Genomic DNA, 24,811 nt, shown 5'->3' with positions numbered 1-24,811 from the left:
ATTTAACCCATGCCCCTGCCCACCTCCCCTCCAGCAACCCTCAGTTTGTTCTCTGTAGTTAAGTCTTTTTTCTTGTTTTCCTTTCTTTTTTCCCCGCTATGTTCATCTGTTTTGTTGCTTAAATTCCACATGTAAGTGAAAACATATGGCATTTGTCTGTCCCTGACTGAGTTATGTTGCTTAGCATAATAGTCTCTGGCACCATCCACATTACTACAGAAATGACAAGATTTCATTCTTTTATTATGTCTAAGTAATATTCTACTGTGTGTGTGTGTGTGTGTGTGTGTGTGTGTGTGTGTGTGTGTGTGTGTACATACCACAACTTATTTATCCATTCATCAGTTGTTGGACATTTGAGCTCTTTCCATAATTGGACTATCGTTCATAATGCTGAGCAACTGTGATTTGTGGCACTTTTCTGTGAACTATATCAGACTATTCCTTCCTATATAGTAGCATCCTCTCCAAAATAAGTAAATATGTGGATTGCTTCCTTAGTTTTTACCAGTTGAAAGAACATGTATTGAGTAGTGATGAAACTAATTCTATGGTGAGGAAGAGAAGTAAGAGTAAAGCAGATAGTAATGATTTGGGAAATCAGATGTGAAGTATTTACTGATCTGTGAATATATAATTAGCTTCATATTCTCTGGGCAGCTGAAAATAAGTATGTATGCAATTCATTTTTCCAGTATCTCTGCGGTTTTTTATTGTATATTCTTGTTGGTGTCTTCCCATAAGCATGCATATATATATATATATATATATATATATATATATATATATATATATATATATATATATATATATAATGGTATGGGTCACTTTAAGCCAGTTACCTTTGATTTATATAACATAATCTTTCCTTTATTCTCTTTCTTTTTTACACTATTACTTAGAAAGCTTTAACTTCTAGTCTCCTAGTTCCAACAGAAGTTTACAGTTGTTCTTTTAAAATAACTCCCATATTATATAATTTAAACTCAGTTTCTGGTTTTATGAAAAAGTTCTAATTGTTTTAACCAGAATAATTCAAGCTATTTATAAACCGTTTCATTTAGGAGCCCCTGGTGGCTCAGTCAGTTAAGCATCCGACTCTTGATTTCAGCTAAGGTCATGGTCTTATGGTTCGATTTGTGCTCACGTTGGACTCTGTTCTGAGCACAGAGCCTGCTTGGGATTCTTTCCCTTTCTGTCTGTCTTCCTACCTGCATGCACACACATACAAGTTATCTCTGTCTCTGTCTCTCTGTCTCTCTCTCTCTCAAAATAAATAAACTTTAAAAAACCCATTTCATTTATAAACAAAAGAGTCTACATCTAAATCCAAAGCAAGCACATACAAATGCTAAATTCTCTTATGAACTCTAAGGGATTATTAGTAAAATACTTAACAACTAGATGAAATATAGTCAGCCAGATATTCTTATAATCTTGTTTGCATTTTAAGTGATTGACTCATTCTTAAACCCCACCTCCAGTCTCCAAATCCTGTTGTTCTACCTCCTTGAAGCTCTTTCAGATCATTCTCTATCATTACCGCATCAATTTGGTTCCTCATCACCTCCTCCAAATCAGCATGGTTATGTTTTAAATTATCCTCTTGCTTTAGGTTTTTCTCCAGCCCCTTCCACCAACCTTTCAAACCCATCCTTTATCCTGTGGCCAGACTAATCTGAAAACTGAAGATCAAATCTTGTTCCTGTTTAATCCCTATTCCCCTTATCTACCATTTGCCCCATGACCCACAGCTGCTTCTCACTTTTCACCTTCTGATGTTCTCTGCCCTTTAGCCACACCCATTTTCCAGCTTTTTTTTAAAAGAGACTTTTTTAGTTTCTTCTATGTAACTTTCTGTTACTTTTGTGTAAGACTATGCTATTGAGTTTATATGGAACGTTCTCTTGTCAACCCTTATCTTCTCTGGCTTTTTTCCTGTTGGATTTTAAAGCAAAGAAGATTTTCCATCTTTTCTGTGTAGACTTATTACTGCAGAAAGTTGAATTTTAGGAAACTCCTTTTTTTGGGATACCCAAAACTCAATACATATCATAGCATTTATTTCACAAAATTTAAATGTCTGCCTCCTACAAGATTGTGAACTCTCAAAGGAATGGATTGCATGTGTCACCTGTATCAATTAGGCAGTATAGTGACTGACCTTTGACAGATGTTCAGTAAAAGTTGGTTGAATAGCTACATAGATATACAAGTAACAAATTATTTTATATAAGTTATTGGTTAAGATATCTTAGATAAGATATTGGTATTACAACTCTCACTGGAACTGGAACAGTTTGATATTACCTTTGGGCTGAATCAGCTATGAAGAAAAGACTAAATGCTTGTGATAATTGAACTGAGTTCTTATTTAGCATTGGTCTTGAGTATAGGCAGAATGGTTTATATATTTATTCTCATTTTTATATTTTAGGCAATCCAATCCATTTTCTCATCATTAATTTTTTTTACATTAAAAGTAAGTTGAAAGGTGGGTGGGAAAGATACTTACCTATGAAATAAAGACTATAAAAGAGCTTAAAAGGTATTTAAGCAACCCCAGTCAAGGCATAATACACTTTCAAAGAATTAATGACTGGTTTAGAACAGTTGATGATCTGAATCACGTCTGGGAAGTATTAACCCCAGATGGATATTAATCCTGCACTTTGTTATTAAAGAGGAAGATAAAAAATAGAACATATGGATTTTTAATGGTTGATAGATGGACTGCAAATTTTAGAAAATTTATGTTAACCAGTCAAGCTTCAAAAAGCATAGGTCAGCATTAAATGTTAAATAGGTTTTTGTAATCTGTATTCCGTGCAATTAGTATTTTGAACTAATGTATCATAGTAAGCAAAATAGGTGTTTAATATGCTTTAACTTTGTTTTATCTTAGGAAAGCAAAACCTGTTGTGCCCATAAATGTAACACTTGACTTAGTCTTCATCTCTCCCATAATTAGGTAGCAATAAATATCAAAATATTTCAACATAATTTAAAAAGTCTTTCAAATAAAAGCATGAAACTAGGATTTAAAAATACACACACACACACGCACACATTTTATCCTTTGAATGTTAGTTCATTCTATAGACCACATTTGGAGAGGTAAAATTGAATCTGTATTGTTGATTTAGATTGCTCAATTTAATAATTTTATTCATTTAATCAAATTATATGCTTTCCTTAAATGCAGTACTTTCTGATGCACATTAAAAGGGATTTCTTCATGGTTCCTAATGAGAATTGCTCTGAGAAATATCCACATTTTAGGTCTTACAGTAAAGAAGTAGGTACAGAAAACATACAATAGTTATTTTTTATTTCTATTTATGAACACTGGACTAGTTGTTTGGATTAATGGTTTGCCTGGAATAGTCCTGGTTTATTTTTGTTGTCCTAGAATAATTATTAATTGTGTCCTATTCATTTTTGTTTGGTTGTTTGTTTTGGTTGTTTGTTTGTTTTGTTTGGTTGGATCCTTGTTTGGTTGGTAAATTGTATTGCTAGTGTTCAGGTAATGTCAATTATATTACAGATAAAACCCAAATATATAATTTCAAGCACAAAAGAATATTATTCTCCCTATGTAAGAGTCTAAAGTGAGTATTCTTTAGTTGTTGTCATGAGTTCCTCCTTCTCTTCTCCATGGAGAGGATAGTCCTTTTTAAAAGTTCAGAAGTGGCACATAGTATATTCCCTCATATTTCATTGGCTACAACCCGTTCACATTATTATACCCAACTATAGAGGAAGAGAAAGTATAAATTAATCTGGGAAGAAGAGAAAATGGATTTTAGTTGAATGGAGTAAACTACTAGTTGTCATGTAATATCCATTCTCCTTTTTCTCTCTCATTAATAGAACCTTTTAAGGCAGCAGTGTGTCTAACTAAAGAAACCCTAAAGTGTCTACTGTATTTTGCAGCCAGTTGTGACCAAAACATTATGTTTTAGCCAATGAGATGTAAATGGAGATGTTTTGTGTAGGATGTCTGCTTAAAATGAGCTCTATCAACTAGAGGTCAAATCTTTTTAATAGATACATCCCCTTTTGCTATCTAGAATGCAGATATGATATCTAGAGTTTTACAGCCATCTTGAACCTCACTCAAGCTGAACTTGAGGATGAGATCACATGCCAGGATGTTGCCTACTATACAACCATTAAACTTGTATTTACATTGTAGACTTAAATAACATTGGAATGTTGTCTTATATAATACTGAGTGAAATAAAGAAAAAAAATTTGGTCTTTATTTTAAACTGTTAGTGCTAGAACAAAAAAAAAACATGAAAGGAAATAAAAACACTAAGAATATGTTTCTCTAGGTCATGAGAATATGGGTGGTTTGTTTTTTTTGTTCTTATTATATGTTTTTTGAGAATTCTCTATAATAGGTGTACCTTTCTTTTATTATTAAAAAAGAAAACATGTAATAAATACGTATTTATTTATGCTTCAACTTAATTAATGCGTAATTTTATCAATAGTGTGATTTAATATTGATATTTTCCCAACAATCATAAAATGACTTCGTTACCTCTGTAATCCAGAGTTGGTATATAAAATCAACATATGTTATATGTATATAGGAAAATACCTTAAAATTTTGTTATATGCTTCCTGAGCTTAGAAAGAGGAAGACTAAGAATCTGGTTTTATTACATCTCTAAGAGATGTTACCTATTAATTTATATAAAAAATAAGAAAGACTGCCTTGATGCAAATGATTGACATTGTGATTCAGAGAGAAAAAATAATTGTCAGTGTTTATTCAACAGTCATTAATTTATCTTTTTATCCATCTATCCATCCATTTAGCAACTATTTATTATAAGCTATATTGTTGGCTATAAGACTAAAATAATAAGGAAAATTTGGTCCTTGTTTTGGAAGCAGATAGACATTAATGAAATAATCATATAATATGATAAGTGTAAAACTCAAAATGTGATAAGTATAAGTTTTATGAAGGAGAGATGCCACTGGACTTTATAATAAGGAACTTAATCTGATCAGAAAAATCGGAAAACACTTTCTTAAGGGACAGTGGAGAGGAGACAGAGGGTAAGCATATGCTGGCAGGAGAAAGAAGGAAAGAAAGCACTTCTCAGAAAGTGGAAACAGAATTTGCAAGGCATGTGAGACTAAATTAATGAAGGTCCTTGTGGGTAGAGATCAGAAAGAGAGAAAGAGAGAGAAGGAGGGAGGAAAGGAAGGATACAGGTTAAGCAAAAAGAAGCAAAGAGTAAGTCAAGCAAGAAGAGAAAGAAGGTAAAAGAGGCTAGGAGCATTATTAACAAACAAGGCCTTGTAGGCCATAGCAAGGTATGCAATCTAATTATCTTATCTCAATGTAAATTTATTGGAATGTAGTAAGCAGACTTATATTTTGAAAAGATCACTTTGTTGAATGTGGGCAGAGTAGTTAGAAAGCTTCAAATCAGGAACAGGGACTTAACAGGTTAGTTTTAGGGTCGTAATATTGTGCATATGGCTGCTAAAGCTATTGTGATCTAATGCCATTAAATATTATCGTATGTATTCTGGCTATGATTTGTCTGTCTAGATATATAAAGGTTTATATCAGTCCAGTAATGGTTTATCCCTTACATGATATTCAATGATGCTTTCCAGTAGCTTTTTAAGATTTGATATCTCTAAGACCCAAATCAATTATAATCCTTTACTAGAGAGTAGGAATAAAATATGAATGATAAAAAACATAAAGTTAACCTTCACAAATATTGTCTACCTTGTTATTAATTGATCCTTAGTATCATTAATTTCTAGTACACAGATTAGTCTAAGGGAACTGAATAAATTGATTTATTATTTTTGAGTGTGTATTAGTATTATTACAGAAAAACATACTTCATAAAACTTCACTTACAGGGCACTTAATATGTTATTAATGTTGTGCTTTATTTTATTCTGAGGTATTATCTACCCTTGGGTTTAAGGCTTTGTAAGACTATGTTTTTATCGTTTCAGTGAAAATCTAAAATGCAGATAAAACTTTCCTTGGATGAAAACTATAAATATTGTGCTTAAAGTGTGCTATTCATAATTCCTTATTTCATTAATGATCCATTTCTAGCGTTAGCTTTTGTAAAAGAAATGGGGGTAAAAATCAATGAGTATAATAATGGATACAAGGTCAACATATAAAAATTACTTTTGGGGCTCCTGGGTGGCTCAGTCAGTTGGGCCTCTGATTCCGGCTAAGGTCATGATCTTGCACTCTGTGAGTGTGAGCCCCATGTTGTCGGGCTCTGTGCTGACAGCTCAGAGCTTGGAGCCTGTTTTGGATTCTCTGTCTCCTTCTCTCTCTGCCCCTCCGCCTCTCATGCCTCTCTGTCTCTGTCTCTCTCTCAAAAATAAATAAACATTAAAAAATTACTTTTATTTTTGTATACTATCATCAAAAAATAAATATTTTAAAGTATCATTTTTAATAACATCAAAAACTACAGATATTCAGAAACAAATCCGAGAAATTATATGCAGGGACACTTTGCATTTGAAACCACAAATAGTCTTTAAAGAAAATAAAGACGTACAGAAATGGAAAGTATAAATGTGCATGGAGTAGACAAAACACTATTATATATTAGTGAATTCTCTCAAATTGCCTTATAGACTTAATGATTTCAATCAAAATAAATACTTCATCTAGTTTTTGTTTTTTTCCTTTAAAAAAACTGAGGTGAAATTGACATAAAATTAACCCTCTTAAAGTGAATTATTCAGTGTAACCACCACAGTATTGTGGAACTATCACTTCTACCTAGCTCCAAAACATTTTCATCCTCCTAAAAGGAAGCCCCATATTCATTAAGCAGTTCCTCCCTGTGCTTCCTTTCCCTCAGCACCTGGCAATAAGCAATCTGCTTTCTATCTCTATGGATTTACCTCTTTTGGATACTTCATATAAATGGAATCATACCATGTGTGACCCTTTGTGTCTAGCTTCTTTAATTTAGTGTAATGTTTCTGAGTTTCATTCATGAGCTTCATCTATGCAGCATGTACCAGTACTTCATTTCTTGTTATGGCTGAATAATAATTCTTGTATGTGTATGCTACAGTTTGTTTATTCATTCCTCCACTGATGGACATTTAAGCTGTTTCTCCCTTTTAGTTATTGTTAATAGTTCTGCTATGCATATACATGTATATGAATACCTGTTTTCAATTATGTAGGGTGTATACTTAGCAATGGAATTTTATGTTTAACTTTTTGTGGAACTCCCAAACTGTTTTCCACACTGGGTGAACCATTTTGCATTCTCATATGTGATATTAGAAGGGTTCTAGTTCCTCCATCTCCTCATCAACTCTTGTTATTTTCCATTTAGTTTTGTGTGTGTGTGTTTATGTGAAAATTGATAAGCCAATTCTAAATTTTTTTACAAAATCAAAGAATAACCAAGGAAATCTGGATAATAAAACAAAATATTGAGACATTTATAGCATAAAACATCTAAACTGATTATAATGTGTAGTAATTAATGCAGTATGATATTGGTGCAAGTATAGACAAATTGACTAATAGAACAGACTAGAAAATTTAAAAATAGACACCATATATTAGGTTACCTGATTTGTAATCAGGTGACATTGCAGTAATATGTTTTCAAAAAGTGTTCTGGGGTCAATTGAAAAACTATATGGGAAAATAATGTATCTTGACCCTTCACGTAATACATAAAAAATGGATTGGAGTTCTAGATGTGAAAGATAAAATTATAAAGCTTTCCAAAGAAAATACTTATAAGTTTCAAATGGGAAAATATTTATTAAACATGACTCCAAATTTAATGAACAAACACAGAAATGTAAATTGATCTATATTAAGACCTTTTGTTATTGAAAGAAACCATCAACAATAGGAAAGGACAACTTAGATTGGAAGAAGGTATCTGTAGTACAGCCACCAGACAAAGGATTCATCTGCAGAATATATATTAAAAAAAAACTTCTTACAAACCAATGAGAAGACAGTTGACAGGAAAGAAAACTATGCAAAAGAATTGAATGAGTATTAGAGAAAGAAGATAGCCAAATAATCAATAGACCTATGAAAATGAGCTCAATTTCTTCAAAATGCATCAGAATATAAAACTTGAGATGATAGAGGGATTGATAGGTGATTTTAAAAAGGTATAGTAGAATGTTGGGACACCTGGGTGGCTCAGTTGATTAAGCATCTGATTCTTGACTTTGGCTCAGGTCATGATCTCTCGATTTGTGAGTTTGAGTCCTACATCAGGCTCTGCACTGACAGTGTGGAGCCTGCTTGGGATTCTGTCTCCCTCTCTCTTTGCCCCTCCCCTGCTTGCTGTCTATCTCTCTTTCAAAATAAATAAAAATAAACTTAAAAAAATTAAACATAAAAAGATATAGTAGAAGGTTAAAGTATCAAAGTGGTGGATATATGGATGTTCATTGTAAAGTTCTTTGAACTTTTTTATATTTTCGCTGTTATAATAGAAATGTTGGAATAATAACATAATGAGTTTTTAATATATACATAACAGAATGGCTAAAGTTTTTTAAAAGTCAGGTTTTAGAAAGGATTTGGACTCATACACTACTGGGGAGTGTGAAAATCATTGTCAATACTCTGGAGAACTGTTTGGCAATTTCTAGTAATTCTTAACACTCCCATTTCCTACCACCTTACCTCTGGATATAAATGCAGTAGAGGGGCGCCTGGGTGGCGCAGTCGGTTAAGCGGCCGACTTCAGCCAGGTCACAATCTCGCGGTCCGGGAGTTCGAGCCCCGCATCAGGCTCTGGGCTGATGGCTCAGAGCCTGGAGCCTGTTTCCGATTCTGTGTCTCCCTCTCTCTCTGCCCCTCCCCCGTTCATGCTCTGTCTCTCTCTGTCCCAAAAATAAATAAACGTTGGAAAAAAAAATTAAAAAAAAATAAATAAATAAATAAATGCAGTAGAATTGCATAACATGTTCACCAAGAGACATGAATGAATGAATGTCATTCAAGAATAAAATAAATAAATAGTGGTCTACACCCCAAAGGCAATATTACAAAGCACTGAAAATGAACAAACTATGTCTTCATGCAACAGGATGGATGAAACTCATAAATATAATGTTGAGTGAAAGAAACTGGAAACCAAGGAGTATATACTGTGTGATTCCATGCATATATAGATTCAAAATAGGCAAACTATAATATTAAAATTCAGGATAGTAGTGACTGAAAGAAGGAAAAAGAATGTCTTCTGAGATGCTGCTAATATTCTGTTTTTGATATAGAGATGATGACATGGGTCTGTACATTTACCCATACACTTGGTTCTGTTCCCTAGGAGAAACTCCCTGGTTTGTTTCGTTCTGTGACTCTGGTTCTACCCTTGATCAAGTTTTTTCTCATCCACAACCACAACTGAGATGTCTTGGGGGATGCACAGGTTTCATAGTCTATGGTGTAGTTTTAAAGACTCACAAATGGCTTTAGAGCTGTGAAGCCTTGCTCATTGCCAGGTATATCATTTATTTGAAAACAACATTTTCTTCTAAACATTTAGGCTTAAGTCAGTTTCACATTTGAGTAACTATAGCAAATGATCTCAAATAGATGGTACATCATAGAAGGGTACCCCTATTCTGCCTGCATCATAGCTTTGGCCCAAATTTGACCTATTCCTTCTTAGAGTGCATTCACCAGAACTAGCTGCACGCCCTCAGCTAATTTCAATGGGAGTAAGCTATGTAGGGAAGTGCATGGAGTAATTGTTGAACATTATTTCTCTGTAACATCCTCTCATTCTCAGAATTTACTTTTAATTTGAAGACTCATGGGTTTTTTTTAAAGTTATTTTTAATCCTCTTGAAGAAAATTCACAACTATGATCTCAGGTATTCTATTTTATTGTCATAGGACGAATACTAGAACCTTTCAATCCCTTCTATTTCTTAGCAGGTCTTTCACAATTTTAAATGCTTTTCTCTTCTTGTAAGTAAACCAGGATATGTTTCTATATATATTTCACTATTTTAATCATTTTGTCAAGTCAAGTGGGTAGCCTTTCCCCTGATTTCATAGCAATAAATATATGTGTGAATCTGTGCATAATTATGATTCTTTTTGTAATCCTCTCTTTTTATTTCTTTTCACTCTCTTTTTGTCTACCCCTACGTTTATTTTTATCTTCTTATAATGGAAATTATTCCAACATTTATATCATTGACATCTTAAATATATTTATAATTTTTTTCAGACTATATTAACCTATTTTCTTTCTTTCTTTCTTTCTTTCTTTCTTTCTTTCTTTCTTTCTTTCTTCCTTCCTTCCTTCCTTCCTTCCTTCCTTCCTTCCTTCCTTTCTTTCTTTCTTTCTTTCTTTTCTTTCTTTCTTCTCTTTTACTTTCTCTTTCTCTTTCTTTCTAGAGTCAGGGAGGGGCAGAGAGGGAGAGAGAGAATCCCAAGCAGGCTCCATACTGTCAGCGTAGAGCCTGACACACGGGAATTGTGAGATCATGACCTGAGCTCAATCAGCAGTTGGACACCTAACTGACTGAGCGACCCAGGCGCCCCTGAATCTATTTTTATCCATGTTAACTTTGTCTCATTATGATTCTATTCACTAATCCCTAGCATTAGATTTCTTCAGTTTGGGTCACTCCTTTGTTGCCAAGCTGGGCCTGCATATTGCTCAGCAACCATGTGTGTTTGGTTTTAGCTTCCTATCCTAAGTTGAAGTGGGCAGTGAAATAGTGTAAAAAGTCAATCTTGAAGCAATAAGCCTCCTCTGTCTTCAGCCTCATGTAAATGATTTTTAGTTCTTTGCCCTCTGAGGACAAAGAGTTAAAACTACCAGGCACAAGTACTTGTTTTCACATCAAGATGTCAGCAGCACTGTGGCATCAGGTCTCCCTAATACTTTGCATCTTTGTTCACTTTTTCTTCCAAGGACTTCTTACCTGGTTTTTACCTTGGCTATGGTAATTTTGATTATCTAGTTTTATATTTTATTTATGACTTCTCTATGTTGAATAGAAATGGATTATCAAAGCAAGGGGTTATGACATCACCTGACCAGAAATTCAACATAACAAAAGTTAACTTTCACTCACCTGTTGAATGAAGGACCTTATATATACCTGTTAGTGTTTTGTAAACTTTTCATTTATCTATTAAGGTTGAATAGGTTTTAAATGCAAGTTATCTATACAAAATTTTAGAACCAGCCCTTTGTCTGAAAGGCATTCAAGATTATTTATTTTTTAAGTGTGAACAATATTTCTGTCCTTTATCTTGTTACTCATTAAAAAAACACTTCAAAATTATAATAGCTATTTCTCTCAATAGCTCTCATAGTATTTCAGGGAAAAATGTCATATACAAATAATTGTTACAGTTTTATTGTAATAACAAAATAGTATGATTTTTAGAAATATATTTTATTGTCATTCCCCAATAGGGTCTCTACAGATACCAAAAACGAAGTTTTTTACAAACACCGGTTCCATCCAATGCCAATTACCTATTTTATGTGTTTTATATTTAGCTTCAGGTGAATTTTCTCTCTCTGTTTATTAGCATTCTTTGATGCTGAGTAGTGATTTTGGTATGTGTTTATTAGCAGACTAAATTTCTTATGGCATCTATTTACTCATTATCTTATTTGCTTTCAAGTAGATCTTGGTAGGTGCTAGAACAAGATCACACTGGATAAAGAAAGAAGATAAGCTACTCTTTGCTTCTGGTTCTTCAGGTTTATACCTAGGAGGCAGAGAGGATGTTATTCAACTAGAAGTGCATCTTTCTGTAGTCTTAGTCCTGGACTGGCTCTTCTCTTCACAGACTCACTGTCTGTCTAGAAAAGCAGCCTTCAGTCAGTGTCTTCAAAACATGCTCTTTTGTAGCCTTTTCCTTCTATATGTAACTAAATGTGTCATTTATCTCTGAGTAGATGTTAACAAACATAATCAAATTCTAATGTAGCTACATATTTGGAAAGAACAGCAAAGTAAAGGGAGAGGAATGCCAATTAAAATTAAAATGTAGTTCAGTGACTTCCTTTATGTAAGAATTTTTCAAAATGGGTTCCAAAATTCGCAAGTTTTTTTGTTAGTGACCTGACTGACAATGTGAATAATGTAATAGAAATCTTCATGACAGGGGTGTCTGGATGGCTCAGTTGGTTAAGTGTTGGACTCTTGATTTCAGCTCAGGTCTTGATCTCAGGGTCATGAGTTCATGCCCAGTGTTGAGTTCCATGTTGGAGGTGAAGCCCACTTTAAAAAAAAATACATCTTCACAACAAATTTTGGCATTTCAGTACATGTGATTTGACAATTTCTCCCTTTGCCATTGGAAAGTATAGCATGGGGCAATGAACTAGTCTTCCTTGGTGAATTAGCCAGTGCTTCCACTTAGTGTTAGGCAGTTCTCAAGGCAAAATGTTTTCCCCTCAATGCATAATTTTTAACCCTAAAACCATAATACTTCAAAACCTAAAGCAAATGAAAATAGAAATTGTTAGTTTTATAAAGTTTTACACATTACTTGGGTTTTAAGAAATCAGCGTTGGTTTATTTACCCGTTTGGAATGAAATTTTGCTAAAGAAAGAAAACATCTGTTGAAACTAATGGTACATAATTGAAATTTAACCTTTAACTAGCACAGTGCCTAGAAATGAAATGCTGACTTTCCATATGTTACTGTTTTATATTCACTATACAAACTATTTTTAATATTAAAGTAATTAAATGTGTCTATGTATTTAATATTTGAAATGTGACTTAAATATTGTTATTGGGAGCCATACTAAGGATAAGACATAGATTTATATTGAAACTGGAAAAAGATAGCTGATAGAAGAAATCTGTCATTGCATGAACGGTAGAGAAGTATAGTTTTCCCAACCGCAGCAATACTTTCCTGCCTTCCATCTCCTAACCCTCACTTACCAACTATCTCATCTAGGGATTCAGAGTAATCACTCAAAGCTTCGAAGTATTCTTCTATTGCCAGAATTTAAGTTACTTAAATAATATGTATGACCAATGTATCTTTATTTTTACATGTAAGACATGTAAATTATTAGTCAATTTTATTACCCAGTTATGACTAGTTAAAAGTACAACCTAAATAGGAATTATTACTATATATCATAGCATATGTCATATCATGTATTCATTTCCTAGGATTTTTGTGACAAATTTCCACCAACTGGTTGGCTTAAAACAACAGGAACTTATTTTATTTTCTCATGGTTCTAGAGACAAGAAGTCTAAAATCAAGGTATTGACAATATCACATTCCCTCTGAAGACTCTAGGAAAACATCCTTGCTTGTGTCTTCTAAGCTTCTGGTGTTTTCCAGCAATCCTTGGCATCCCTTGGCTTGTAGCTGCATTTCTCCGCTTTCTGCCTCTGTATTCACATGGCTCTCTTCCCTCTGTGTGTGTCTTCTTACAAGGACACCAGTCATTGGATTTTGGTCTGTTGTTACACATTTTGATCTTAACTTGATTACATCTTCAAAAATTATATCTCTGTTTCAAAATAAGGTCATATTTACAAGTTCTAGATGGAATTGTAAGGTGGGGGGGCACTATTCAACCCACTCTGTGTCAGCATATTAATTTTCACAGTGGTATAAAAGATATACTCATGATTTAAAGTAAAACAATGTGACAGATACATAGATTAATTCAATATGAAGTCAGTACAGTTGTTCAGTACCTGTTTCTTTGAGGTTAACATCTGACATTTTGAATAAACTCATTCTCATTGAGAAGTAGTTGAGATGCTAAAAATGTTTGATAGTTATGTGCTGGTAGAATAATTGCCCTGTGTCTTCTGTCTTTTAATATTTCTTTATAAGCAGAGTCCTGTTGCCATGGAGGAGCCTGTCTTTAGTGAAATCTGAAGAAGCACTGTTAAATACAATATGGACAATAGAAGAAACAAAGGGATTTGAGAAATTTGCAAATTTTTTTTTGTAATTTCAGGAAATAATCTTAATTTTCAATTTAGATATGGTCTCCAACAGCCCTTATATAGATCTTGAAAAAGTTTATGAAATTATGGAAATATATAATCATTTTCTGTTTACTTGTAATGGTTTTTCAGGTGCTTCCCATTGTCAGACTTTGGTCTGCTCTATACTATGAATCAGTGGCAGTTGAAGTAAATTAATATGCAAACTGTTTTTTTTTTTTAAATGAAGTGAACACTATCAATAATTACTCTAGAACAGTAGTTATAAACAGTGCATACAGTCCTGTTAGCTATTTACCAACTTACTGATCTCTTTATCGGTAATTGGAATAATTGTGTCTCTCACATGCCTCAACATGGAAAAAAAAAATCATGATCAAACATAGTTTCTCCCAGTCATGGCTAATGTTTCATAGTCATTGAACTAAGGAGGAGAAAGGTATTAATTCAGTAAGAAGACTGTGCAAATTGGTGCTCCCTGTTTTGCATAACTCCCTAGACGGGTAAAATGACGTATGTAATTGGAGGAAAACATAAAAGCTACTGTCTGTTTAATTTAAAATTTAACATGTAACATATTACATATTATTCTTGTGTACACGTCTTTTTTATCCCAGGTACTTGGATTACTGCAAATGAAATTAAATGGTATTGAATATCATTAGATTGTCATTGTAAATATTCTGAAGAAGACTTAATTTTTTTTAAAACACCTTAATCCTGGTGATACCTTTTTTGCAGAGAAGGATCAGAATTTTCTTTTTAGGATCCTCGATTTTAAATAACTTCAAATTGAGTTATGTAAATTCATCTGTTGAGTCTTACTTATAATACAGATATGTGAAAAGATAGATATTTCAGGGATATGTTTTTCAGTGTTCAGGTATAAGAAAAAGCAAAAAAAAAATCAAAACAGAGGAAGAAGGAAGAAGATAGTGAATACAGTAAACATAAGAAAAGAAGAATTGGAGAAGGAAAGAGATGAGGCTTTTGAGGAATACGGAATACAGCTGTAATAACAATCATGGAAAGAGATGTTTAGTTTTTAGAGATTGTTTATTATATATAGAATGTTACTAAAAAGCTTTACATGGCATATTTTTGCCACAGGAATAGGCTCTGGCATGTGCCACTGCGATTAAGCATCCTATTCATCTCTGTCAGTCGTGGCCCTTCAAAGACTGATTTCAGAGAATTGCCTGTTATGAGAGGGAGGACATGAGGAAACATTTGAAAGAACAAGTGATTAATGGCATCATTACTGAGTCCTGTAGCCATTATGCAAAACCTACAGTGTTTGTGTGAGCAAAATGGAAAAAACTGGAATATCCTTGGATTTCCACATTCTGAATCTTCGACCCAAAATGCATTGATATAACAGGTCACAGGTTGAAGATAAACTCAAGTGCCTGGCTAAATAGGAAGTGGTGATCAGTGTTGATTCTAACTACACATTTGCCTGGGAGTAAAAAAAGAACTAATGTTATTTCTTTTGCATGAATTATGACATTTGTTGCTTAGAGGCAGCATATTAGGAGAGGCTAAAACTCATGGAAAATGAGGCGTTCAGTAAGACAGGACAGTTTTTATTAATTCATGAGACTCCCATCAGCTAAGAGATTCTGAAGTTCTCTGTCATGGACACCGTTAACCCAATTATTTTCATGAGGCTTGCAGCAGGCCTAAATATTTGAGTATGCTAATGAGGAAATAGAACATATATTGGCAGTCAAAGAAGAAAATAGATACATATCTGCAGGCTTCTGAGGATAGCCATGACACACACACACATACACATACACACACACACGTATATATATAGACACACACACATCACGTGTGTGTGTGTGTATATATATATATATGATTAAATGAAAAAAGCTATTACAGGACTATGTCTATAACACTACCTTATTTTTAATCTTGAAAAAGTACCTACAAAAATTATTGGCACTATATGTATGCACAGTATACATACAATCATAAATACTTGGTGAGTGATTTCCAGTTGGTTATATTGCGGCAGTCCCAGTTACCTCCCAGATTTAGAATCGGATTAAGAGGACTCTGGTAGAAGATGACATTTATTTACTCTATACCCTTTTGTAAAAAAGTAGAATTATACATGATATTCACATTAATTTTTATTTTTTATATCACATTCATTTTTATGCTTTTATATGAAGCAAGGAAAATGAGTTTCTAAAAAGGGACAGTTATTAAAATTTTAGTGGTCATAACAGAATAAAAATAAAGTCACATGATTTGTAACTTAAACTCACATTGAGGGAACAAAAACAGCCTTCCTTTGTTGCCAAATGGATGAGAATGGTGTCCTGTTCCTAAAGGAAAAACAGTAGAGGGGAGTATGTTACAAAATTCATATTGCCAAGGAGAACAGGGAGGCCAGATCATGCTTCATTTTTTGGCTCAGAGTCTACAAGTATAATTATGATTTTGAAGAGTTTCAAGTAATCATTACTCAACTTCCAACGAGTCATAGAAATGGTGGTATTATAAATTATTTTTATATACAATCATTTCCACTAATCACTCATTTAATGTGTCTATTCTGCCAAACATCTATTAAATATGAAGATTAAAAAGTACCAAAAAAAGTTTGAACATTGTCCTGGAGGGCATATTGTTAATTTTAATTTTAATTCCAGTTAGTTAACATGCAGTGTAATATTAGTTCCGTGTGTGCGATATACTGAGTAACAATTCCATACATCACCCAGTGCTTATCACAATAAGTGCACCCCTTAATCCCCATCACCTGTTTAACCAGTCCTCCCAACCACATTCCTTGTGGTAACCATCAGTTTGTTCTCTAGAGTTAAGAGTCTGTTCCTTGGTTTGTCTCTTTCTCTCTTTTTTTCCCCTTTGCCCATTTATTTTGTTTCCTAATTTCCATATATGAATGAAATTATATGGCATTTGTCTTTCTCTGACTGACTTATTTTGCTTAACATAATACTGTTTAGTTCCATCTGTGTTATTGCAAATGGAAAGCTTTCGTTATTTTTTATGGCTGAATAATACTCCATTGAGTATATAATATACCACATCTTCTTTATCAGTTTATCAATCAAATGACACTTGTCTGCTTCTATATCTTAGCTATTGAAAATAATGCTGCTGTAAACATAGGGGTAGCCTTTGAATTCGTGTTTTTGAATTATATAGGTAAATACCCAGTAGAATGATTGCTGGATCATAGGGTAGTTCTATTTTTAAATTTTTGATGCCGCTCCATACAGTTTCCCACAGTGGCTACACCAGTTTGCATTCCCACCAACAGTGAACGAAGGTTCTCCTTTTTCCACATCCTCACCAAAACCTGTTGTTTCTTGTGTTGTTGATTGTAGCTGTTCTGACATGTGTGAGGTGATATCAATTTGTAGTTTTGATTTGTATTCCTCTGATGTTGAGTAATGCTGAACATCTACCTTTTCATGTGTCTGTTGGCCATTTGTATGTCTTCTTTAGAGAAATCTCTGTTCGTATCTTCTGCCCATTTTAAATTGGATTACTTGCATTTTTGGGTGTTGAGTTGTCTGACCTTTTATCAGGTATGTCATTTGCAAATCTCAACTTCCATTCTGAAGGTTGCCTTTTAGTTTTGTTGTTTTCTTACAGAAGCTTTTTATTTTGATGTAGTCCCAATAGTCTATTTTTGCTTTTGTTTCCCTAAGAAACCTCAGGTCTCACATTCAGGTCTTTGATCCATTTTGAGCTTGTTTGTGTATGGTGTAAGAAAGTGGTCCAGTTTTATTTTACATTTTCCTGTTAAGTTTTCCCAATACCATTTGTTGAAGAGACTGACTTTTTCCCATTGGATATTCCTTTCTGCTTTGTCAAAGATTAATTGACCATATAGTTGTAGGTGTATTTCTGGGTTTTTTATTTTGTTCTATTGGCTATGTGTCTGTTTTTGTAACAGTACCAAAGTGGTTTGATTATTACAGTTAAAAAAATTTTTTTTTAATGCTTGTTTATTTTAGAGAGACAGAACACAAGCTGGGGAGGGGCAGAGAGAGAGGGAGACACAGAACCAAAGCAGGCTCCAGGATCTGAGCTGTCAGCACAGAGCTCGATGCAGAGCCCAAACCCATGAACCACGGGAGCATGACCTGAGCTGAAGTTGGACGCTTAACTGACTAAGCCACCCAGGCACCCCTGATTACTGCAGTTTTGTAATATAACTTGAAGTCCAGAATCGTGATGCCTCCAGCTTTGCTTTTCTGTTTTAAGATTGCTTTAGTTATGGGGTGCCTGGGTAGCTCAATCGGTTGAGCGACCGACTTCGGCTCAGGTCATGATCTCATGGTTTGTGAGTTCGAGCCCTGCGTTATGTGTCAGGCTCTGTGCTGACAGCTCGGAGCCTGGAGCCTGCTTTGGATTCTGTGTCTCCCTCTCTCTCTGACCCTCCCCTATTCATGTTCTGTCTCTCTCTGTCTCAGAAATAAATAAACATTAAAAAAAAAAAAAAGAAAATGGAACTTAAAAAGTTTAAAAGAAAAAAGATTGCTTTAGTTATTTGGTGTCTTTTGTGGTCCCATACAAATTTTAAGATTGTTTGTTCTCATCCTGTGAAAACTGCTATTGGTATTTTGATAGTAATCACATTAAACGTGTAGATTTCTTTGGGTAGTGTAGACATTTTAATAATATTTGTTCTTCCAGTACATGAGCATGGAATGTCTATTTCTTTGTGTAATCTTTAATTTCTTTCATCAATGTTTTGTAGTTTTCAGAGTACAAATCTTTCACTTGGGTTTATTCCTAGTATCTTATTATTTTTGGTGCAATTGTAAATAGGATTGTTTTGTTAATTTCTCCTTCTGCTACTTCATTATTGGTGTATAGAAATGTAACAGATTTCTGTACATTGATTTTGTATCCTGTGACTTTACTGGGTTCATTTATCAGTTCCAGCACTTTTTGATGGAATCTTTTGGGTTTTCTGTATACAGTATCATGTCATCTGCAAATAGTGAAAGTTTTACTTCTTCCTTACCAATTTGGATGCCTTTTATTTCTTTTTGTTGTCTGGTTGCTGTGGCTAGGACTTCTAGTACTATGTTGAAAAGGTATGATGAGAGTGGACATCCTTGTCTTGTTCCTGATCATAGGGAAAAGCCCTGTGTTTTCCCATTAAGGTCATTGATTTTAGCTGTAGGATTTTCATATATGGCCTTTATTATGTTGAACTATGTTCCCTCTAAAGCTATTTTGCTGAAGGTTTTTATAATGAATGGATTTTGTGCTTTGTCAAATGCTTTTTCTGCATCTGTTGAAATGATCATATGGTTATTATCCTTTCTGTTATTGATGTGATGTATCATGTTGATTGATTTGCACATACTGAACCACACTTGAAACCCCAGGAATAAATCTCACTTCATCTTGGTGGGTGATTTTTTTTTTAATGTATTGTTGTATCTGGTTTGCTAGCATCTTGTTGAGGATTTGTACACGTGTGTTCATCAGATATATTGTCCTATGCTTCTCTTTTTTAGCGGTATCTTTATCTCGTTTTGGTGTCAGGATAATGCTGGTCTCATAGAATGAATTTGAAAGTTTTACTTCCTTTTCTTTTGGACTAGTTTGAGAAGAATAGGTATTAACTCTTCTTTAAATGTTTTGTAGAATTCACCTGTGAAACCATCTGGTCCTGGATGTTTCTTGGGAGTTATTTGATTACTGGATGTAATTTCTTAGTTGGTGATTGATCTGTTCAAATTTTCTATTTCTTCCTTTTTCAGTTTTGGTAGGTTTCATGTTTCTAAAAATTTATCCATTTCATGTAGGTCAATTTGTTGGCATATAGGTTTTCATAATATTCTGTTATTGTATTTCTGTGGTGTTGGTTGTTAATTTCTCCTCTCTCATTTGTGATTTTATTTATGAGTCATTTCTCTTTTTTGTTGATAAACCTGGCTAGAGGTTTATTAATGTTATTGATTTTTTTTCAAATATTCAGCTCCTGGCTTCATTGATCTATTCTATTGGTTTTGGTTTTTGTTTTAGTTTCCGTATTATTTATATATGCTGTAATCTTTATTGTTTCCTTCTGCTGATTTTAGGTCTTCTTTGTTGTTCTTTTTCTAGTTCCTTTAAGTGTAAAGTAGGTATCCTAGAAAGTATTTTTTATTTGTTGTAGTTACAAGTAAATATGTATGAAAACTTAAAAGACATCACTGTATTTCCTATGGAGAGTGGGATGATTATGCCAACATCACAAAACTTATTGCTAATTTAATATGTCAGAGTATTATATTACCAATAAGAAAGACAAAAGATGGGAAAAGACCATGGAAAGAGCTAGGGCAGTGGAAACCTCTTGGCATTGTTTAGCACCTTCTGGGATTGCTGTATGGGAAATATGGGCACACTTGCTGTTAAATTGAGCAGGTATTTGGCAGAAAGTTATTTTTAAAGCAATGGGCTAATCTTGTCTTGTAGGAACACAAAAACCTCTCTAATTAATTTCAACACAGAAATTAAAACAGGAAATGGTTTACAAACATATTAGAAGGACTAGAGGAGTAAAAGATGGAAAACCCCTGGTACTGAAGGGGCAAAAATAAGTGATTATCCAGAGTCCGATGACAGAGAGCTCCTGTGGCTGCTTCTGCTGTTCAAAGTGCTGACTCTCCATTTTTCAGCAAGCCAGGAGTCACACATCTACCCATACTGGCAGAATTTTGGCAAGCACAATCCGGCCCAAGCTCTTGGCATTCATCTATGAAGTGGCTGGTGTCCACATCTCAGTTGATGCTGCTGCATTGCCTGTTGCCAGAGCCAGTGAGGCTGTCCTGCTAAGGGCTGCAGGACTACCCCTCCTCTGCTGCCAGAGCTAGAAGTAGACTAGGGGAGCAACAATGCCTTTTTTTCCTGCTTTCCTGCTTCCATCCACTGATGGATCTCCCATCAGTGTCTCTCACTGACAAGATCCAACTGGAAGTTAGGCAGCAATTGATTCTGGGAAACTGCCACTTCATGTGCTAATTATATTAATTTAACAAATAGATATTGAACATTTTCTGTATGTCAGATGTGTTTTAAACACTGAAGACTCAAAAATTAGCAAAACAGACAAAACCTGTGCCTCCTTGGTGCTTATATTTAAGCCAAGAGAGAAAGGAAATAATTGCATGTGTAAGTTACTATGATGTAAAGTTGTGATTTGTGCTAAGAAGAAATAAAGTAATGACAGAAGAGTGAAGACTGTTAGTGAAATGGTGCTGAAGTTGGGGAAGATCTCCCTGATAATATTTGAGCAAAACTCTTTAAAAAAAAAAAAGGATGGTGAGCCATGTGGACATCAGAAGGAAGACTGTTCTTGGGAGAGGTATCTTCTAGTGCAAACCCTTTCAAGTTTGGATGATTGACAAGTGTAAGGAAAAATATGGGAGCTGGTATAACTAGTGCAAATGGAGCAAGGGCATGAATTGTAGGAGTTGAGGACAAAGATATCATTCCCCTCCCCCCTGCATTTATGACAGCTCATTTGACTCATATTCTATGGACCTCTCTTTGAGAGACTCCTCTTAGAACGCATGATAGAAATTTGTAGATATTTGCCAGGATTCCAGCATTGGCAATACTTCTAAATTTGATGTACAGGATGATGATATTCATGAAATTTCTGCCAAATACAATTAGCTCACACAATACATGAAAACGATAATATTTTACTTGTCAAATTAAAGTTGTAAACAGACAATAACACTGACAAAAAAAGCATTAAAACTAGTGTTCTTGTTCAGGCTAATATCACTGTATATATTGGAAAATAGATACATACCACAAACCATAAAATCAGTAACATTCTTACCTAGTATTACCATTTATGAGAATCTTGACTAGGGAACGCAAAAAGTACATGTGACATGTGCTTCAAGATGTTAATTGCCTAGTTATTTAACATTTCTAAGAGAACGAAGAAAAATGGCTTTAGAATTCAAAGTACATTAATATTTATGATAGTACAAATAGTTTCACTAAATCACAGATGTTTTATGGTGACTTGGGTCTATTAAGAACTTCAAGGTCTTAAGATCTTTCCTGTTCTGTGAATAATTTTATAGGAATATTTAGTTGTAAAATTATTTGAAAACTATTTTAAATAGGATATGGAAAGTTCTTTCTGTGTTTAAATTTTTAATTACAATTTTAATGTTCACAATTATTAGTCTGAGCATAGAGGCCTGAATGCATCTAATTAAGGATGAAAATACAGATTTAAAAAAATCATATGGAATATTATCATATCTTTCTACAAAGAAAATAAATAAATTAAAAGTTATTAACGTTATCTAAACCAAATTAAGTATTTTATAGTTCTGTGAACACTGGGTTCAAGAATGGTAAATATACTTGAACTGAAATACCTGACATGCTTTGTCACTTGTAGAAAGACTTATAGCTTAGAAAAACTTGTAACATGTAGGAAATAAGACTATTAATTATTCTTATCAGGTTTTACTTACTATTATAGGAATCACCAAGAGTGACAGTCTCTACAAATGCTAGAGAAGCGAAACTGGTTTTAAGTTACCATATATGGATCTTTTAAATATAGTAAATTGTAGTCTGCAAGGGTTACTTTTATCATAGATTACTTACGGTTTATAGAATCTCATATTTAATATGTTTTAATTAGAATAATATTGTAAATATATACCTAACCTATGTAGGAATGTGTGTGTGCACTCTCTCTCTCTCCTTCTCTCTCTCTCTCTCTCTTTCTCTCACACACACACACACACACACACACACACACACACACACACACACATACACAGATTAGTAGTTCAAAACTTAAAACTACATCTTATAAAATCTGAGTATGATAGGTCAGCTGAGTACAAATAATACTGAGAAATCCCAGAGAATTGCCCCCCCAATGTTATTTTTCTCCCCCCCCTTTTTTTAATAAAAGCTAAATTGTCCAGATTCACTTACCAAGAAATTGCTAAGCAAAGCTGCAAGAGAGAGAAGTGGCAGGCAGTATAACTTCCATTCCCCCTACTTTCTCTTGCTCTCTCTTTTTGTTTTTACTTTTATTTCTGCAGATCCTGCAGTCTCAGATTTCTACTCTGTTCTGACCAACACTGTATGTGAAGTGGGTCACGTGTCAGCCATCTTTGGTAAGTTTCACTGAATCCCAGGCTTTTGTCTTCCTTGGTACTCAGTTTCTTTATTCCTGGATCCTATTCCTCATGCTCTAACATCTGCTTCACAATGCATCAAGATCCTCTTGTCTCACTTGTTTACCCACTGAGTATCTTGAACACTCTGATCACAAGGGAACTCATATCAAAGCTATTTCCATTCACACATCCTATCATGACATGTGCCTTTGTGCCCTGTTATATCTTTCTTCCTTTCTTTCTTTCTTTCTTTTTTTATTTTTTTAATATCTTTGTGTCTTTGCACCTTTGTTTACAATTTCTAGTTTGTTCTTTGTCGTAATTTTCTATGCTACTTCTTGTGGTCTCTCAGACTACAAAGTAGCAGCAAACTTTTTACAGTAGCTGGCTTAGGACAACCATTGAGTTAGGAAGTAAGGAGTTTCAAGATATATTTTTCTCTAGAAAGTTTAGAGTACAGAAAGGTCATGCAGAATTTGGATCACTGGAAATAGAGACTGGAAATAAACAGAGACCAGGACATGGGAAGAATACTGATAAGAGAAAGGATAAGATTATTAGGTCTAGATTTGTAGGACACTGAGATTCCAGATAAATGATTCCTGGATTCCTGGTAGGAGTGGTAGGCAACAAAGGAAGAAAGAACACTGAGGAAATTAAGATACCTTGGTTGGGTTTACAAATAAGACTTCTTGCTACTTATCTTACTCTTGATGAAATATCAAGGAAGGTGATAATTAAAAGATCTGTAGAAGTAAAGTAAAAATAGTAATAAAATGACAAATGACTTGCATTCCTGTGATTTCTATTATGTATAATTTATTAAAATATGTTTAGCATTTCCTTGAGACTTTTACTATAAATACCTTGAATGCCAAGATTTTAGGATTGACCACTTAAATATTTTACCTTATTTCCTTATTAACATTGTGCACCTCTTGTGTTCAAGGAACTGTTACAGGTGTTCTTTATTACATACTCTCCAGAAAAGATGTTTATTTTACTTCTTTTTATTCAAGTTATCTTTTCATTATGAATATGGAATAGTTGCAAATAAGATTAATTAGCTTCTGGTATCTTGCAGCTATTTCTAGACCTTTACCTATTTTTGATAACAAGGGGAAAATATTTTGATATTTTTCTCCTGCTGTTGTTTTATAATTATTACTTATTTTTTCATTTTTTGTTTACATTGATATATAATCTTTTATTGGCATTAATAGTTTCAATTTTTATATCTTTTATATTCAGTAAAAGATGTCAGTTTCAAGAGAATATACAGGGATATTTTATGTTTTTGACTTTCTGTAATTAATGGTTATTTTATAATTGATTTTAAGATACCCAGTAGTCCCTCCCTAAGGTCATATGTCTGATACAGCGTAATGAAATAATTTACAGTATATCCTGAGATAATCAACTGTGAGAAAATGTCAAAGTTCGGTACCATTCAAACAAATGAGTTAACTTTGTTTAGTTTTCTTTTCTATTAGTGTGTATTACATGTTTATGTATATTTTCATTCCAAAGGCCAATTTAGCCTTATTTACATAACAATTTCTATTTTATTCTACAAACACAGGAATACAATTGAATAACCACAGAATTTTTGCAAAATTTTTTCAGATATTTTGCCATATCTGATCACCAGTGA

At 33.7% G+C, this 24,811-nt stretch overlaps 1 protein-coding gene across 4 annotated transcripts in view; it reads left to right on the top strand.

The window, feature by feature from the left end:
- EPHA6 (EPH receptor A6) overlaps nucleotides 1–24,811 on the top strand; it is an 889,565-nt gene that overhangs the window by 78,059 nt on the left and 786,695 nt on the right. The window contains exon 1 of one of the 4 annotated variants that reach the window (XM_086675670.1): nucleotides 23,073–23,154. The exons of the other annotated variants lie outside the window; for them this stretch is intronic. The gene's annotated coding sequence lies outside the window, so the exon portion shown is untranslated. Of the gene's footprint in view, nucleotides 1–23,072; nucleotides 23,155–24,811 lie in introns of those variants that run through there. 4 annotated transcript variants of the gene reach the window in all.

Source organism: Puma concolor, chromosome C2 (genome assembly GCF_028749965.1).
Source record: "Puma concolor isolate L17-30 chromosome C2, mPumCon1.1.hap2, whole genome shotgun sequence".
NCBI classification, from domain to species: domain Eukaryota; kingdom Metazoa; phylum Chordata; class Mammalia; order Carnivora; family Felidae; genus Puma; species Puma concolor.
This window is presented reverse-complemented; position numbering and strand designations above follow the sequence as displayed.